Here is a 20,221-nt window from a genome sequence, read left to right as displayed (position 1 = left end):
TTATGGCGATCGGACGTGTTGGCTCTCCGAATTGCGAAGTTTGTGCGCGCGGGAGTGCGAATTGTGCAGAAGGCCACCCTAAGGCTCAAAAAGGTCCTATAGGGATCCCTTTTGGGTTTCCTCATGTTGGTTTCACCCTTCTAAATGCTAGAAGTCGATACCACACACTTGGAACCACAAAAGAGGACGGAAATAGGTCGAATTAAAACGAGGCGGGCACCACTTCTAAGGTTCTAAGATAGTCAAGAGAGGTCCCTAAGGCTAGATCCTAAACCCTAAGAGGAAGACTAGACCTCACTAAAAATGAGGTCAACAGTTGTGCGCCCAACACCCACTATCCCATTATGTGTCATTCAAAAATCTCTCACCCACTTTTGAAATTTTTACCTCACAATTGTCTTGTATAAAGATTCCTAACACTGTGCAGAACTTCGTAAAAATTCCTAAGGTAAAGGAGAAGACTATCTTCGTAGAGATGAAAGTTCATGCATGTGAGAATTGGTTGATCCATCAGATGAAAGACATTTGTCGAATATAAATGAGTGTCCACATTAAGTATAATTCTGATGGCTCTCTAGAATTATACAAGGATCAATTGATTATCAAAGTATTCACTTAGGCCTATGACATTGATTACTTAGAGATATTCACCTTCATCGCAAAACTGAATTCTGTAAGACTTTTTCTGTCAGTTGCAGTTAAACTTAACTGGCCCCTACAACAACTGGATATAAAAAATGTCTTCTTCTATGGGGACTTAAAAGGAAGAAATACATATGGATGTACCTCCACAATTTTGTGAGAAGTTTTATACAAATGTGTGTAAATAAAAAAATATATATTATACAAGTTGAAAAGCGTGGTTTAAAAAATTCAAATTATTTATTAAAGGTCAAGGGTAAACTCAAGAATAAGAAGATCATACAATGTTCGTCAAAAATTCAAAGAATGGGAAAGTAGTCATATGGATTGTATGTAGATGATATATTTATCACTGGAGATGACATATTTGAGATGAAATGTTTGAAGACTTCCTTATAAACTTTGTTTGAGACCAAAGACCTAAGACTTTTGAGGTATTTTCTTGGCAAGGATACTGCTAAATAGAAGAAAGAGATTGTTGTTTCCCAACGAAAGTATGTTCTTAATCTTCTAAGGAAAACGGGATGAATGGCTAGTCCTGCAGACACTCCAATTGTTTCCAATTAGAAACTGGGAGATGGGAAAGGGGTGGTGCAGTGAATATTATTCAGTATCAAAAGTTGATGGAAAAGTTGATAAATTTTTATGATACAAGACCCGATATCACCTTTATTGTGGAGTTTGGTAAGTCAATTTATGCCTCCCCCTTATAAAAATATCTTAAAGCAATTAATAGGATTCTCATATACCTAAAAGGTACACCAAGCAAGAGCTTACTCTTTCAGAAGACCACATAATAGAACATAGAGTCGTACAGTAATATAGATTGGGCGAGATCAGTAACTGATAGAAGATGGACTTATAGATATTGTACATATGTTTGTAAAAATTTGGTTAAAGGATGAAGTAAGAAACAACATATGGTTTCGAGTAGTGTAGAGGCAGAATAAGGGCTATAGCTAATATGTGAGATGTTATGGTTGAAGAGAATCCTGAAAGAGCTGCAAATCTTGACAAAAATGCTAATGAAGTTTTACTGTGACAATAAAACAGTCATAAGCATTGCAGAAAATCCAGTGCAACATGATCGCACAAACTATGTGAAGATTGATAGGCACTTCAAAAAAGAGAAATTGATTGTAAAGCTATTTGCAAGTCATTTATTTCTACTACAACTCAAGCAATAACAGATATCTTCACAAAAGGACTTTTCAGGCCTAGTTTTGAGCTCATTATAAGTTGGGCATATTAGATATCTATGCTCTAAATTGAGAGGGTGTGGAAATTTATAAAGTTTTATACTTTAGTTTCTTCTTCGTTAGTATTTCTTTTTTTTTTGGAAACTCTTATTGTTGGTAAGTGGTAATTTCTATTTTTTTATTTCAGGATGGGGATTTTATGGCTTACCAAATTTATAACTTGTCCCCCTATTTATCTTTTAACGTTTCCTGTGAAAAAGAAAAGAAAAATTTATTAATTTCAGCTCCCAATAATATATATATATATATATATATATATATATATATATATATATAGTGAAAAAATATGAAACCTCCCTTTCACCTCACTTAATTTCCTTCTCCAGTAAGCCCTCTCGCCAGATTACTATAGCACACGGGACGAACGTGAAACTAAGAGCTGAATCTCTCAATCTGTGGTTGTTGCTTCCTGACACCTGGGTTGAATCAAAGAAATCAAAAAAGAAAAATAAGAAGCAAAGGAAGAAGATTTTGGGGAGAAATTAATTAAGGTATATATATATATATATATATATATATTATTTGGTTAAATCCTTTAATTCCCAACTTTCTCTCATCTCTGCCTCTTGCATCCTCATTATTGTAGTTGGGAGCAGTTCTAGCACCTCTAGCCATAGCTCTCTGTAAGTTGACACTTTTATCACCAGTTCTGGTGCCTTAAGCGCCAAAATCACAAAGTTCTCTATTTTGGCTCAATTATTCCTCCTTTTTTTCACTTTTTCTACAAATGCCTAAAATTGATATAACCTTAATTTGAGCGCAGTCGTCGTGACAGAGAGTTGCTTTTGCTCTCGATCCAGCTGGGAGGTGAATTTTGGGAGTATTATATTTATGTGGAGGGAGTTCAAGGGTAAAATAAATGTGAAATTTTGATAATTAAGCAAAATTTTTTATTGACATATTATTCAACTAATATAGTTCGATTGTAATGCAGTGTGTTAAGTCATTTTCTAAGATAAGATTTGGAGGATGGAGAGAGTATAGACTGGTATGAGTAGAAACCTATTTGAGGTAATTACTAATTGAGAATTTGAATGTGTTAATTTGCATGTAAATTAAGCATTTCTAAATTTTAAGCGGGACTTGTAATTCCATGTAGCATATTCTAGACGACTGACTCGAGGGGAGCCTAAAGAAACCAGTCCCAAAGCTGCCCATCAACCTATGTGAGATAATCACGCGCTAAATTAAAAAGAAAATCTTTTTATAAGATTGTTATGTGATATAGTAATATGAAGCTAAATTTAGAATATTCTGCATATAATTGAATACTTACATATGGTACCAAAAAATAAACTAGTGTTGACTATTGATTTTATTGACGTTACTATTTTTATTAAATTTGTGGGCATGTTCATTAATCCAATTACTTGCAGGAATATTTATACAATTGCATATGAATATGAAAATCATATTTAATAAGTATACAAATCAAGGAAAAATAAAAAATATTGTGATGAGAAGACTTTTATAGTGATGACATGCACAGGTAAAGATGGCAAGATAATTTATAGAATTCCTGACTCTTGATATTCAGACTAGAATGGATAGCTGGTATCAGAGGGTTATCGATAATTGTTATGTTCGGAGATGACCAACATTTATCAATAGTTTTGTAGTCGACGAAATTTGTGACGACCCAATAAAATAAATTAAGTTAAAACCTATTGAAGAATAAGTAACATTCTTAAGACGAAAGATATAGTATGAATAATTAAAATTATAAATAAAATTATGTAAGGAATGAATGAAATATATACTTGGTTAGAATTGTGTACTACTTATTGTTTTTATACTCTTGTTGATATATATAGATATATAGATGTCTCTTCTCCGTTGCTCCTTCTTCCGCTCTGCTAGGGTTTCGCCTCATGTCGAACTCTGGCATCTGCTCCACTGATTCTCGCTGCGTCGAGCTCCTCTTACGTCGATTTCGTCTGCTTTCGTCCTTCGTTGCGCTCTGTCATCGTTGTGCGTCATCTGCTCGTCCTTCGTCTGCTTGTAGAAGGACTCGTGTTTCGTCTTGCTTCGTCTTCGCCATTTGCTCTCATCCCCTCAACTTCATCTGATTGTCGAAAGACGATTTTTTTCTCCGGTAGTGCATCGTTTGCTCTGCTCCGTTCCATGAAAGCATTGATGGCCTTGGGACGTTCCTATGCCGCCACTCTTGCTGGCGACAACCCCACTCTCCCTCCAATTTCGTGTATTTTCCCGCAGCGATACCACCACACCTTAGCGCAGTTCGTTGACACCAGATTTTTTAAAAAAACGCCTGCAATGTTTCTCTTTGAAGCCGAGATCTCCATCTTAGTTTCATCCTGTCGATTGGTCTTAGTTGGTAAATTCCTCTATTGAAACTCTAAAATCGATATAAATCGAAAAGAGTATGAGCAAATGCGTCTGAAAGGGGAATAGAAGATTGCTAAACTGGACGGTAGACATATTCTTATCCATTTATCTAATGATGAAGACTATTTCATTTGTTTGCGAGGAAACGCGTTCGAATAGATAACCGTGTGATGAAAGTTTTAAAATGAACAGTCGGTTTTGATCCTCTCATTGAATCTCATGTCATTCTTGTTTGGTTGCGCTTCTCGGGTCTGAAGTTCCACCTCTTCAATCACGAGCTCCTCTATTCCTTAGCTATGATTTACGGTAAACCCCTCAAAACTGATATACCTACAGTTAATCTGAGTCGGCCTTCTGAAGCCAGAGTTTTGATTGAACGAGACATTATTTTACCTTTTTCGGGTGAGATCTAAATTGGCTCACAACATCATAGTTATTGGCAGTAGGTGGAACTCGAACAGTTCCCACTTTACTGCACACACTATCGTATGTTTGGACATTCTCGCTCTCAATGTCACCATTTGCACCCTCATGTAAAACCTCAAAGTAAAAATGTTACTGGAACCCCTGTTGTCCCTCTCACTCTCCCTCCTCTAAATATCATTTCTCCCGTCACTGCCACCTGTAACCCCCTTACTATCGGAGACCCCCCCCTCCCCCCAGACAATATTGTTTCTGTTACTGTGAATGACGTGTTACCGGATAATTTAGCTGGGCAACCTACAACATCAAATATCTTTGAAAACAATACTGAAAGAACTTTACTTCAACAGGACAATGCTCGGTCCTATCATCGAGAGAGTTTCGAAGCTCCTCATCTTCCTCAGGAAGCCTCGGGTGTAGAGAAGACATTTCATACTTCACCTACCCTGGAACCTATCATTAAAGCAACAGTTGGCTATCTTTCTGCTGTGATTCTACCACCTCATCAGACTGAGCACATTGTTATTGTTAGTCAGACGCAAGGGGTTCAAGATGTGCAACAGCCTATACATGCCCATGTCCGACCATTGGACCAATCCACTGATCAGATAAGTCAATCTTCGGATGAAGAATGACAAGTTTACACATTCAGGAAGAAGAAGAAGAAGAAGAATAGAGGTCTACTTGAACTCATGAACTTAATGGATGATACTTTGGTTACTTCGAGTAATGAAAATAAACTTAACATTTGCTAGTTGGCTTCCTTTTTAGAATCAGAGGCAGAGTAAAGCTAAATTGGGTCGTTCTCAAGTGACATGATTCTGTGTGTTTGCAAAATTTTGGCGTAGAGATTACACATCTACGTTTTAATATTGATTTTGGGTATACATGTATTTTTCTTTTTTGGGACCTTAATGTGTGTCGTATACCGGGTGGTTAGCGTGCCATTAATTGGGCCATCTCATCCAACCTATCTTTACATTTCCTTTTAAAAATATTAGTCCACGGGCTTTTAATATATATATATATATGTATATATATGATTATATCCTTTTTTTTATGCTCTATTGTCGCTCATGTTACTCCTAATTGAGCATGCACGTCACTTTTTTTCTAGTTATAAAATCTTACTTTAACATCGATTATTTCATTGAGCTTGTAGCTCACTTTTATATGTTGTTAATTTTCAGAAAATGATAAGGCAATTTTTGAATTGTAAAATTTTGAAAAAGTTGTAAATATGTTTGGCCATGTATCTTTATATACTTGATTTTTTTGGCAGCTATGTACATGTTTTGGTGAAATTATTATACACGCTTTCAAGAATTTGAGAACATAAAAAAATTTTGAGATGAATTAGACTGTGAATATTTGTGACATTTGAGTAAGACTGATCATTTGTAAAAGTAAAACAGGTATTTATGGGAATTGTGTCTAATTGAGTCGTCCATCTCTATCGCACTCTTATTTGACCCTATGAGGGTTAGCTGAGGTGTAATGGAAAATGGTATCAGAATAAGGTTGAACAAAAATAATAATGAAAGTGTGCTTGAATATAAAATTAGTATGAATGAGATTAAAATATAAATCGTTCAATACATAACTATATGTTGACTAAATTTGGGATGGGTAAACCACATGACTTGAAAAATTAATTATATATCATAAATTACAATGAATAATAAATTGTGTCAATATAAGAAAATTTGCCTAAAGAAGTATCAGAAAAAATTTAAAGTCAGCCTTCCAGGCCAATTGCAGAATGAGAAATGCAAGCTAAAATAAATCTAACATAGGTGATTTATGATAAATTGCATTGAACAATACATTGTGCAAATATAGATAATTATGCCTAAGGAAGTCTCAAAACCACCGACTTACAGGGAATTATCCAGCCAATATCTAAAGTGATTGATAAAATGATTGTTATTGAAAAATCTACCAACACGGGGCCCAGATCAAAGCGTGGAACATAAGTTACAACATTTGAGAATCTTTCAGACATTCAAATCATCTGTATTCAAGGGTGTCAATGACACTACAGTTATTGAAGATTAACTATTAAAAACTAAAAAAAAAATCATTAATGGCATGATTTTGATTTTTCTAGAGAATAGAAGAATAGTGCTAGCCACTTTCATGTTAAAAGAAAAGATAGAGAGGTGGTAGTGGGCAAAACATTGAGAGAGCTTTAGTTTAACATCTCTCTCACAGATTCAATGGGATGAGTATGTAAGGGTTTTCAATTATTGATTTATTCGACCTTTAACCAACTTAGCATTACAAGATCATTTTTTTTTTAATTTGACTCAAGAGTCTAAGAAAATTATGCAGTACGAAGTAGAATTCACTGATCTTTCCAAGTATGCACCTCATTATGTCAGCACTCAGAAAAAAAAATGTCACGGACTTTTGCACGGCCTCCAAAAACATTTGAGATTGGCATCGACTTCTTTTGAAATCAACAATTTTCAAGTGCTAGTTGTTGAAAGGGCAAGACGAATTAAAAATGAGCTGAACTTCTCTAGTCAATAGTTGCAATCACAAGCAAGCAAACAAAAAAAATTTATATGGGGAGAAGACTTCCCAAGCAAAAAATTTAAATTGGAAGGTAAGCAAAGTAGATCTAGATAGAAAAACTAATTTGTGATAAGTGTGGAAAAATATATTTTAAATAGTGTTTGAATATCTAAGAAAAACACTACATATGTGGACAAGCATAGCATCGTCAGATGCATTGTCCACATATGTAATTTAAATGCAAACATTTACATGACAAGGATAGCCCATAAAATTTTTGGAAGAAAATCAATCAAGAAAAACTAATTTTTTTTAAAAGTCTTTAGTTCAAGAGAAAGATGGACTTCAAAATGTTAAAATGAGCTACCGGCAAAAAACAGAGTTTTTACAATTACTACCCTTAAGAAGCTAAAGAATTTGAAGATAAAATTACATATAGGCTTCTGATTCTAAATTAACCTGATATAGTTTTATGTAATTTAGGTGTTTCGCATTCTTTTATTTCTGAAACATTTTCTAATTTATTTGTTGATATTATACAATTTACTCCTGGATTATATGTTATTATATTTTCGAGAAATAGTTTCTATGCATATAAAAACAATTAAGAATATGCTTTTGCATGTTAGTATTTCAAATTTTTTATGTTATATTAGGATAAACTGCTTGGTAAAATATTTTGCTATAATTAAAGGTTAGAAAATGAGAGTAAAACTTAATGTTTGGTGATAAGCAATTTTGTTTCTCTTGTGATATAAATGCACTAACTTCTTTCATGAGTGCAATGAAAGTTGAAAAGTGCTTGCAAAGTGGTGAGATGGTGTTTTTTAGTAAAATTAGAAGTATTGGACCAGAATATATAAGAATTAAAGAACATTCAAGTGGTTGCAAACTTTCTCGACATATTTCCTGAAGAATTGTCAGAGCTACCACCAGAAAGGGAAGTTGATTTTGGTATTGATGTGTAGTAATAGACATCGGCAATTTTCAAATGTCCTTATAGGATGGTTTCAAAATAATTGCATGAATTAAAGTGTCAACTATAGGAATTGATAGACAAAAGCTTTATCAGGCTAAGTAAATAATCTTGGAGTACTATTCTATTGTTTGTTATTGTTTGTCAAGAAGAAAGATAAATATATGTGCTTATGCATTGATTATAGAGAGTTGAACAATTTAACAAACAAAAATAAATATTAACCATTATGATCTATGATTTATTTGATCAGTTAGAGAACGCTAATGTATTTTTATGATCGATCTGAGATTGAGATATCATCAAATCAGAATAAAAATGCATGTATAATCAAAATAGCTTTTGGGACCAAGTAAGATCATTATGAATTTTTATTAATATATTTTGATTTAACAAATGCCCCAACAATTTTTATGAATCCAATTCTTCATTGATGATATCTTGATATAATTAAAAATTGATGATAATAACGCTAAGCACCTGAGAATAGTCTTGGAGTTGCTATGGCATAACCAATTATTTGCATAATTTTTAATGTGTGAATTTTGATTGTATAACATTGCATTCTAAAAGCATATCATTAGTGAGCAAGAAATCACAGTGGATCCTCAGAAAGTGAAAGTGACCGTAGAATGACTTACACTTAAGAATGTTAGAGGCACATAATTTTCTTAGTTTGGATGGAAATTACAAAAAATTCATTAAAGATTTTCATAAATAGCTGTCATTATTCAACTGATGAACAAAGAAATTAAGGTTGAGTAGCTTGAAGAATATGAGCATATTTTTTAAGAATTGAAGAAGCATTTGACTACTACGCTAGTATTAATTATTCCATCAAGAATAGAGGGATTCCAAATTACACTAATGCATCATTCAGAGGTTTAGACTGTGTTTAATGCAAAATAAAAGAATAATAGCCTATGCATCAAAACAATTGAAGCCGTATGAGAAAAATTATCCAACACAATCTATTTTTAATTATTGCAGTATTTGTTCTCAAGATCTGGAGACATTACTTATATGGTGTGAAGTGGAAGTCTTCACTGATCATCAAAATATAAAATATATTGTCACGCAAAAAGAGTTGAATTTGAGATAGAGGAGATTACTAGAACATATCAAAGACTGTGATTTGGATATACAGTATTGTTCTGGCCAAGAAAATGTAGTTGTTGATGTTTTGAGTTATAAATCTACAAATAGTACAAGCTAGGTTATTATTCATAAAATATAATTGATCAAAGAAATTGTTGTCTTCTAGTTAGAGGTCATAAGACCAAAACATGTTGGATATTTACATCAGTTGATCGTACAACCAATTCTAATAGATAGAATTAAGGCAACCCAAAAGTTTGTAGCAAATATTAAAAACACATTGAGCAAATTCAATCAAGAAAGTGACAAGATGTGATCATAGACGAATAGGGTGTTATTAGAAACAAGTTGCAATTTTAGGTACCTCCTGGTCCTAATTTGAGATAGAAGATGTTACATGAAGCTCACCATTCATGGTATACAATTCATCTAGGAAATGCAAAAAGGTACAAAGATTTGAAATTGATGTTTGGGGGGCCAGATATAAATAAAGATGTTGCTAAATATTTATCTAAATGTCAAGTTTGTCATATTGTAAAAATTCAACATCAAAGAATCGATGCAGTACTACTATCATTACATATACATGAGTGAAAGTGGGAAGAAACTGCGATGGGCTTTGTTATGAAATTTCTCAGACATGGGCAAGGTCATGATAGTAATTGGGTAATTAAAGACAGGTTAACAAAAGCAACTCACTTCTTGCTAATTAAGCAAGAAAACTCAATGAAAAAGTTCGTTGGATTGTATGTCAAGGAAATCATTAGATTGCATGGCGTTTCAAAGATTATAGTTTCTAATAGAGACAAAACATTCATATCCAAATTATGGAAAGGCATTCAAAGAGATTTGGGTATGCATTTGCATCTTAGTACAACTTTTCATCAACAAAGAGATGGACAGTAAAAAAAAAATCAAGTATTAAAAGATCTATTAAGGCTTAGTGTCATGGACTTTGGAGGCAGTTGGGAAGATCATATTTTGATGATTGATTTCACCGATAATAATAGTTATCAGTCCTGTTTTAAAGTGGCTCCCTAAGAAGCAATGAATGGCACAAAATGCATAACTCTATTAAGATGGGTTGAGGTAGGAAAACATCAATTCTTATGTTTTGAATTAGCTGATGAAGCCACAAAAAATTCAGAAAAATTAAAGACAAATTGAAATTTGCTCAAGATCGATAACAATATATTACAACCAAGGCAGAAAACATTAAATTTTTAGGTTGATTTTATATTCTTAAAATTCAAGCCGATAAAAGGTACACAACAAGATTTGGCTGAGGAAATAAAATAGACCCGAATATATTGGTCAATTTAGAATCTTAGAAAATATTGTTCAAGTTAAGTACAAGCTAGCCTTAGCTACCAATATGTTTGATATTCATGATGTGTTTCACATTTCAATGTTGAGAAAATGAGTTTTAGGCTCAGTGGAGAAGATTTCACATGAGAATATTGATGTGCAAAACGATTTAATATATACATCAAAGAGTCGGAGAAAATTTTAGAAACAGATGTTAAGAGATAGAGGAATAGACAAATTTCTAATGTTAAGATAAAGTGGAGCCACAAGCAAGAAAATGAACATATTTAGAAAAGAGAGCAAGAAAAACAGCAAAAATTCCCCTTCCTACTCAAGTGGATATTCAAAAATTTCAAGAATGAAAATTTTGTAAGAGAGTATTATAATACATAATTTTGATTAATACATATTAAATCATGATCAATTTAAAATATACCCAAATTTTTCATCACCTAAAAGGCATCCAAATTATTTCCATAAAATTACATATCATATAACGATCAAATTAATATTTAACATTATATATAAATTATGGATATATTTTAAGCTATAAAAAATTTAAAACAATAACATAATCAAACTTAATTAATTATGTAATTAACTAATCCTAATCCATGTTAATCATCACGTTATTGTACCAATTCCAATTTATGCGACATGCAGCATCGGGATGTGCTTTTGGAAGATAGATAGATAGATAGATAGATAGATAGATAGATAGATAGATAGATAGATAGATAGATAGATAGAAAGACAAAAAAACATAAATATGAAAGCTCCCTTTGCCCTCTCCTAATTGGCCAAATTTTTAAAAAAAATTTTTAAATAAGCTAATTATTATCTAAAAAACATAAAATTTTATATCAGTAGAGGTGTGTTTAAGCAACTACTATCTAGGTAGAATCTAGTTGCCCGTTAAACGGGTGATTTGCCACTAGTGATGTGGACAGGCAGTTGCCCGTTAAACGGGTAACTAGTACCTTATAAATATTTTTTAAAAAAATGGATACAACTGTGCTTTAATGGATATGAATCCTTCAATTCTCATCTAATTCCAAAGATTTTGGTATCGTTGGAAATCTAATGAAATTCTCTGCAACTTTCGTGTCGACAACTCTTAGAAAATCTCACCGCATGAGTCGTAGCTTTTGCAATTGCTCGGAAATTCACTTTTTTTTACAACTTGCTATCTACAAATCAAGCACCCTGTTCGATGCATTTTTTAAATTTTCACTTAAATATCAAAATTCATGGTAAAATCCTAACCCATATTTTTCATTTTTATCATATTCTCGATAGTTTGATAGTGGCATCAGTAAATACCCCAGTTCAATAGTTCAAAAAGTTCACCTGGGTGGTTAATTTATAAATAACAATGTTTGGTTTGTATGTAATTATCCCTTTTTTTAATTATTGGAAGATTTCATACATTCCACTTAATTCCCATGTATTTACATATCTAACACCTAAACATCAATTTCCACTTATATATGTCATCTTAACTATGCATTTTTGAAATGTGATATAAAAGATTTGGGTTGTATAAATGTAAAAAAAAAGTTTAGATGTTAGATTTGTAAATAAATAGGAATTTGGTGGTATGTATCTAAATGCCCCTTTTTTTTGTTTAATGGTTGACTGATTTCTACAGTAGATCATGTAGTGGTTGTGTGTTGAGCTGAGCAACCGTTGGAGCCATTAGTTTAATTTCACTAACAACAAATACTTCTGGTGTCTTCAAGTCAAATTTGATCAATGAAGAGAATAGTAGAAAGAAGTTTGATATCAAGATTTTAAAACATAACCTTGAAATATTTGGTTTTTTAAGTCCATTTATCCTGTTGAATTTTCTTTCTTAGAGAAACTTACGTACTATGATTTATTTATTTTTTTTCTTATTTCATATATCAATGTTATTAATAGTAATGTTTTTAATGTATTGTTCAAAAATTAAGCTTTATATGCATAAATAATGAATTTTACATGTCAAATATGTAAATCAGTACGATTTGTGAGGTTTGTTTCATACATGTAAATCTCTTTTTTTTTATGTGCGAATTGTGGTTTACTATTTTTGTTCATAATGATACTTTTACCTTTTAGTTCTTGTATCTAAGTAGAAGTTATTTTCCAGTTCTGTTTAAATATAAATTTCAAAATTTATCATATTATTATTTATGATGCAAAAAATATATTTATATAATCTTGTTTATAACCAGTGAGTTGGCTCAAATGGCTATATAAATACCTCGTGAGTTGAGCTTGGGGGGTTAACAAGTTAAGGTTGAGCCAACTCTTGACTCCTCAAATTTATTAGTTAACAAGTTGGTTCCTTAGTGATATGGGTAATAAACTTTAAGTGGAAAGTAGTTAAAATTTTATTTTAGTTATTTTTCTATGTTATTTAAACAATTATATGGATTTGAGCTATGTCCACCTAATCACCATTGTGTCGGTTCGCATCTGAATTTCGATCGAGATTACAAGCATTCGCAAAATCTGCGGCTCCTATAGTGAGATTAGCCAAAAATTGTCACACAAAAGTTGCATAGAATTTTATTAATTTTTCAACAATACCAAAATCGTTGGAATTGGAAAAGAAATGTGGGAGTATGTCCATTTAATTGGCAGTGTATCCATTCTCATATAAGTTTCACTTGGGATTTCAAGCAATCGAAAAATCTGCCTCTTGTGCAGTGAGATTTGCCGAAAATTGTTAACACAAAAGTTGCAGAGGATTTTATCTGCTTTCTAACGATATGAAGATTGTTTGAATCGGGACTGAAATGAGTTAAGTCCATTTAATTGCCGCTGCATCGGTTCTCATCAAAATTTCCCTCAAGATTCTAAGCAATCGCAAAAATTGAGAATGTGCGGTGAGATTCTCCAAGAGTTGTCAACACGAAAGTTGCAAAGAACTTACTTAGTCTTCCAATGATACCAAAATTGTTGGAATCAGATTAGAAATGAGGATTTTATATCAATTTAATCACAGCTGCATTCATTTTCTTAAAAAAAATTACAAGTTGCCTGATTAACAGGCGATTGGCTTTTCAAGTGACTAGAGGCAAGTCCCCCGTTTAACGGGCAACTAGATGTCTGTGTGAATAGCTAGTCGCCCGTTAAACAAGCAACTCTACCAAAACAACAACAACAACAACAAAACCTTTATCCCACTAAGTGGGGTCAGCTACATGAATCTTTTTTCTCCATTGTCCCATTTAGTGTCATATTTTCATTTAATCCTAAAAAATTAAGATCATTTTTTATACTATATGCCCAAGTCATCCTAATTCTACCTCTGCCTTTCTAAACATAAGTCGAATCTAAAACATCTACTCCATCTACTCTTTCTACTCTTCTAATCGAATCATCAGATGGTCGATGTTTAATGTGACCAAACCATCTAAGACGACTCTCTCTAATTTTGTTCGTCATTGGAGCTACACAACATTCATTTCACATTTTGTCTCTAAGTGTAAAGCCACTCATCCACCTAAGCATTCTTATCTCAGCAAGACTTACATTAGTTTTATGCTTCTCTTTTAAAGGCCAACATTCAGCACCATAGAGCATTACAGATCTCACCACCATCTTAAAATTTTTCCTTTCAATTTAGGTGGTACATTTCTATCACACTATATAGGCCCGACGCATTCCTCCACTTCAACCAACCAACTTGAATTCTACTAATAACATCCCTATCTATATCGCCACCACTTTAAACAATAGACCCGAGATATCTAAAACTTTCAAACCTTTTAATAATTTGATTACCCATAGTTACAACTCTGTCACTAGAGCTACTACTGCTAAAATTAGATTCCATGTATTCAGTGTTAGTTCTACTCAAACGAAGGCCTTTAAACTCTAATGTAGACCACCATAATTCAAGTTTTTACTGAGCTTTTTCTCTTGTCTTATCTGCGAGAAGGATATCATCAGCAAAAAGCATACACCAAGGTACATCCTCCTGTAAGTGTCCAGTAAGACTATCCATAACTAAAGTAAAGAGGTATAGGCATAAAGCCGATCCCTGATGTAAACCAACAGAAATAGGAAAATATTTGGCCAATCCTCCTTCTGTTCGAACAAAAGTAACAGTTCTTGTATACATATCTTTAATGACTTGAATATAAGTCATAAAAACACATTTCTTCTCAAGAATTCTCCAAAAGATATCACTTGGAATCTTATCATAAGTTTTTTTTAAATCAATAAAAATCATATGCAAATCCTCTTTATTATCTTTGAACTTCTCCATCAAACCTCTCAATAAATGTATAGCTTCCATGGTAAACTTGCCCGACATAAATCCAAATTGATTATGAGAAATCTTTGTAATACATCTTAACATATGTTCAATTACCATCTCTCATAATTTTAAAGTATGTCACATCAACTTAATTCCTCCATAATTGGCACACTCTTGTGTATCCCCTTTATTCTTAAAAATGAAAACCAAAATACTTTTTCTCCACTCCTCAGGCATAATTTTTGTTTTCAAAATAATATTAAGGAGTTTAATAAGCCAAGAAACTCTCAAATCTCCTAAATATTTCCACACTTCAACTGGGATATCATCAGGTCCTACAGATTTTCCATCATTGGTTTTCTTTAAAGCCTCATCAACTTCTTTTTTACTAATGCGACGATAAAAATAAAGCATATTAGTATTATTAACAATATTAAGATCACTAAGGTCGATCGTATTTTCTGAAACTTCATTAAAAAGCTTATCAAAATAACTAATCCACCTATTTTGAATATTTTTTTCTAAGAAAAACACTTTTTGATTTTCATCTTTAATACAATTTACTTGAGTTAAATCTTTACTTTTATTTTTGTTTGGCTAATTTATACATATATTTTTTTACGTTCCTTAGTATCTAATATATTATAAAGATCACTAAAAGTAAAATTTTTAGCGTCACAGATTGTTATCTTAAGACTCTCTACAGGTGGTTTGATGTTTTTTCTAGTTTTATAAGTTTTTACATTTAATTTTACATTTAAACCAATTTTTATTTAAACCAATTTTTATAACAAACCTTCTTATATTTTATCTTTTCTTGCACATTATTATTCCACCATCAACTATTTTTATTTATAGAAACTTTATCTTTTGATTCTCCAGTACAACTTTTGTCATTTGTTTAATATTTTTTGTTACTTTATCTCACATAAAATTTGTTTATTAATGAACATTCCAAATTTTGAAATCTTGAATTTTATTCATAAAAATAATTTATTTGTGTCTTTTAGGTTACCCCATCAATTCTACGACAATGATTCCTAGTATTTTTTATTTTACAACTCTTTATCTTAAAATCTAGAACTAACAATCGACGTTGAGTACTTAAATCCTCACTTGGAATGACCTTACAATCTTTACAGTATCGACGATCTCTTCTTCTCATAAGAAAATAATCAATTTGTGTTTTATTAGCTTCATTCTTATAAGCAATAATATGTTCATCTCTTTTATTGAATAAAATATTAGCAATAACAAAATCATACGCTAAAGCAAAATCCAATATAGCTCTACCTTCATTAATCACTATAAAATTGCAGCCACCATGAATATTTCTAAAATCTTCAACCACTCTACAGGCAGCTATTTAAATCTCCTTCAATAAAAATTATTTCTTTAAGAGGAACCATTTGTATTAAGTCTTCTAAGTCATTTAAGAATTTAACTTTAGAACCTACATCTAAACCTACATGAAGAGCATAAGCATTTAAAATATTAAAAATCTAAGTATCAACAATAATCTTATGGGTTATAATTCTATCTCTAACTCTATTAATTTTTACAATATTATCTTCCAAACCCTTATTTATAATTACACCCACCCCATTTCTAATGTGACTCTTACGCGAACACCAAAGTTTAAAACCTAAGTTATCAATCTCATTAGTCTTTTCTCCAACCCATTTAGTTTCTTGAACACATAAGAAATTTATCTTACTATGAATCATAATATCAACTAATTCCATTAATTTACCAGTAAGAGTACCTATATTCTGGATTCTCATCCTAATATTAGTTTCATGAACTAACTTATTTACATGCATTCGTCCGTAATGTAGAAACTTTTGCTTAGTTGACACTACACCCAAGCGCCGGTATAGCGGCCCTTGCACACTTTTCATTGTATTCAAACCATACATTGTGTCGCTTCCAGAGGACGCCCTAGCACTTACACAATGATCAAAGGAATACATGTCATTATTTTTTTGACAGGTTTTACGCTGGTTGTCGACGACCTAACGCAACTCTCCATTTTTCACATCTGAGCTTGGGACTACTAATATTAAATTTTAATTTTTTTAGATAACAAATACTTATTTAAAAAAGTAGCATACCAATTTTAAATATTTGGCCCTCCTATATCCCTTCTCCGGAAAACCCTCTCGCCAAGTTATTGTAGCGAGAGGAGCGTGAAATCGAGGCCGAACCTCTCGATGTGCAGTTGTTGCTTCCCAATATCTGGGCCGAAACAGAGAAAGAAAAAGGGAAAGATAAGGAAGAAAATAAAGAAGATTTGGGGAGAAATTGGTAATTGAGATAAAAAATGCCATATTTGTCGTTCTTTCTCCTATCATTGCCTTTGTCGCATCTTGGTTGTTGTAGCCGGGAGAGAAGCCCTGATTTGAGTGCAGTTAGTGTGATTGAATGCTAATTTTGCCGTCGATTCAACTGTGAGATGAATTTTAGAGGAAAATTTTGATAATTAAGCAAAATATTTGATTGTCATATTATTGAACAAATACAGTTATATTGTAATGCAGCATATTAAGTCATTTTCCTGTGGGAAGTAAGATAAGATTTAGAGAATATGGAGAGAATAGGTTCATATCACGAAAAACATAATCAAGCTAATTACCAATTGAGAATTTAAATGTATTAGTTTGCATTTAAATTAAGAATTCATAAAATTTTAAGGGAGAATTATAATTCTAAGTAGTTTAATCTAAATGGCAAGCTCGAGGAAAGCCTGGGGAAACCCATCACGAAGTTGTTCATCAACCTAGGTGAGATAATGTGCTAAATTAAGAAGAACGTCTTTATATATGATTATTATAAGATAAAATGATATGAAACTACCTATAGAAATTTCTGCATATTATTGAATACATGTATATGTTACAGAAAAATAAATTTGAGCTGACACTATTGAGATTACTAGTGATACTGATCTTATTAAATTGATAGATATATTTATTAAAGCAATTGTTTGTAGGAATACTCATATAATAGCATATGCATATGAAATTTATCTTTAACAAGCATAATAATTAAAGAAATATCACAAGTGTTGTGATAGGAAACTTTTATACTAACGATATACGCACATAAAAATGACAGGAAAATTTATAAAATGCTCGACTCATGATATTTAGATCGAAACAGGCTTATTGGCATAAGAGGATTTGTTGAAAATCCTCATGTAGCGAGGTGAAAAACTTTTATCAACATTTGTGTAGCCAGCTAGCTAGGTGAAACAAAGAAAAAAATCAATTCAAAGCTTATACAAATACAAGTGACATTCCTAAGACAACATATATTGAATATGAACAATTAAAAACACACACATAATTATGTAAGAAATGAATATAATCCATGTTTATAAAAATTTTTACTACTTACTATTTTTATACCTTTATTTATATATACTTCATTTGATTAGAACTAGTTTGTTATTTACAATTGTCACTCATATGAGCCATAGTAGAGTACGCACGTTGCTTTTTTTCGTCTGCAAAATCTTACTTTAGCGTTGATTTTTTAATTATTATTGTAGCTCAATCTTATATATTGTTAATTTTCAAGGAGGGGTAAGAAGTTTATATGTTTTCGTGAAATTATTATGCAGCTTCCAAGCATTTATGAACGTGAATGAATTTTGAATTTAATAGGATTGTGAATGTTTACGACGATTGAGTAAAACAAATTCTCACAAATGGAATCATGATTTATGCAAGTTGGATCTAGTATTGGAGGCAATTATGTTTAACTAAATCATCCATTTCTTTTGCACTCCTGTTTGACCGTAAGGAGGGGTAGAGGGAGGGGGGCGAGGGGAGATATGATCTTCTGATCAAGAACAAGACACAAAAACAATTTGCTCATGAATCAAACAAAATCATTTTTTTTATAGAAGCTTCACCTACAACATCTACGAGGTTTTCCGAATGCCACTCCAGTTGAAATGCTTTCAGCAAATTACAAAAAAACATCAACAGAGAATGTAATAAACGAAGCACAAACGCAGGATAATATGGTTGGCAGAAAAAGTAAGCTATTTTGAATTTAAATAACATCGATCAAGAATACTGTCCCAATATCAAAATTCAGAATTTTAATATTTCAGGAACAAAGGCTGAAATATCAAGTGATCAAACAACAAAATGGGCGACATCACAATCATGATCTTTTTTTGTAAAACGTTTCTAATTTATCTGGGTCCGCTCTACCGCAGAAGTAAAGCAAGAAATTGCTATTTAAAATTAAAAAAAAAAAAAAAAAAAAAACTTAGCCATAGTATGGAGGAGTTACCTGCAACGTCGAGGCCAGCTTGGAGATGGGAAGTATTTTGAAAAGCGCGATCGATGGCTTGGATGCTGGAAAAGAAAAGAGCGTTTGATTTCGCGCTAGGGTTCTTCCTGCAGCCGGAACGCAGAGATTTGTCGAAGCACCGTCAATTCCCATGGCATCGCCCAGTTTTGTTGCGCCAGGACAAACACAATCTGCGAAAACCCGGTCCGGTGGCTTATCTTTTCCAGGCCCATATCCCTTATAGTTCAAAAAAAAAAACAAAAAAATACAAATTTCACAAATATATCAACCTTTAAATTTAAGCAAAGAAACACAATAGAATATATTATGCGAAATAATAACATTTATTCATTCCTTTCCGATAAACATATTATGGTTTAGGCTTTTTTAGCCTATTTATTGAGTTTAAAATTTCAATTACTATTAATAAGCTCCATTCGGCTTGGTTTGAGAACGTGTCATACTCCATTCCAATACAAATAGGGCCCACAAAATCGCTCACTGTTTGTTTTCAGATCGTTAAGCCGTTCTGCGTTTTTATTAGGGCTGTCAAACTGGCTCATTGTTCAAGAACAGTTCGTGTTCGGCTCGTTAAGAATCTTGTGTTTGGCTCGTTCGCTAATTTGTCGAGTCCAACACGAATAAAGATTTATTTGTTCGTGTTCGGCTGGTTTTAGCTTGAAATACTAGTCATCAATTATATATATTATATATATATATATATATATAATTTAAAAAAATTAATTAACTACAAGGTTACAAAAATTTATTATCAATTAAAAATATTAATTATAAAAATAGAATAAAAATTATTAAATTAGATTCAAATGATGTTTTAATATAAAGAAAAATTTTTAAACCTTGCCCCAACCCTTAATATCTTTTGGCTATGTGATTAGAGTTGTCAAAACAACTCTTTGTTGGTGAGAAGCTCGTGTTCGGCTCGCTAAGCAAAAGAGTCGAACATAAACACACTTTTTGCGTTCAAAATATAAATGAGTCGAACTCGAGTGAGCCTACTTTTTGCGCTCAAAATATAAATGAGTGGAACACGAGCTTAGCCTAGGCTTGCTCGTGTTTGAC

The 20,221-nt window shown here is 32.2% G+C and overlaps 1 protein-coding gene across 2 annotated transcripts in view; it reads right to left on the bottom strand.

The window, feature by feature from the left end:
• The window catches only part of LOC110028273 (probable RNA-binding protein 18), a 45,902-nt gene extending 26,549 nt beyond the window's left edge, over positions 1-19,353 (bottom strand). For both annotated transcript variants that reach the window (XM_020730050.1, XM_020730051.1), the window contains exon 1: positions 19,139-19,353. The gene's annotated coding sequence lies outside the window, so the exon portion shown is untranslated. The remainder of the gene's footprint in view (positions 1-19,138) is intronic.
• Positions 19,354-20,221: the final 868 nt, after the last annotated feature.

The sequence above is a fragment of the Phalaenopsis equestris genome, unplaced genomic scaffold (assembly GCF_001263595.1).
Source record: "Phalaenopsis equestris unplaced genomic scaffold, ASM126359v1 Scaffold000507, whole genome shotgun sequence".
Taxonomy (NCBI): Eukaryota; Viridiplantae; Streptophyta; class Magnoliopsida; order Asparagales; family Orchidaceae; genus Phalaenopsis; species Phalaenopsis equestris.
Note: the sequence above shows the minus strand (reverse complement) of the source record. Positions and strands in the feature narration are given on the sequence as shown.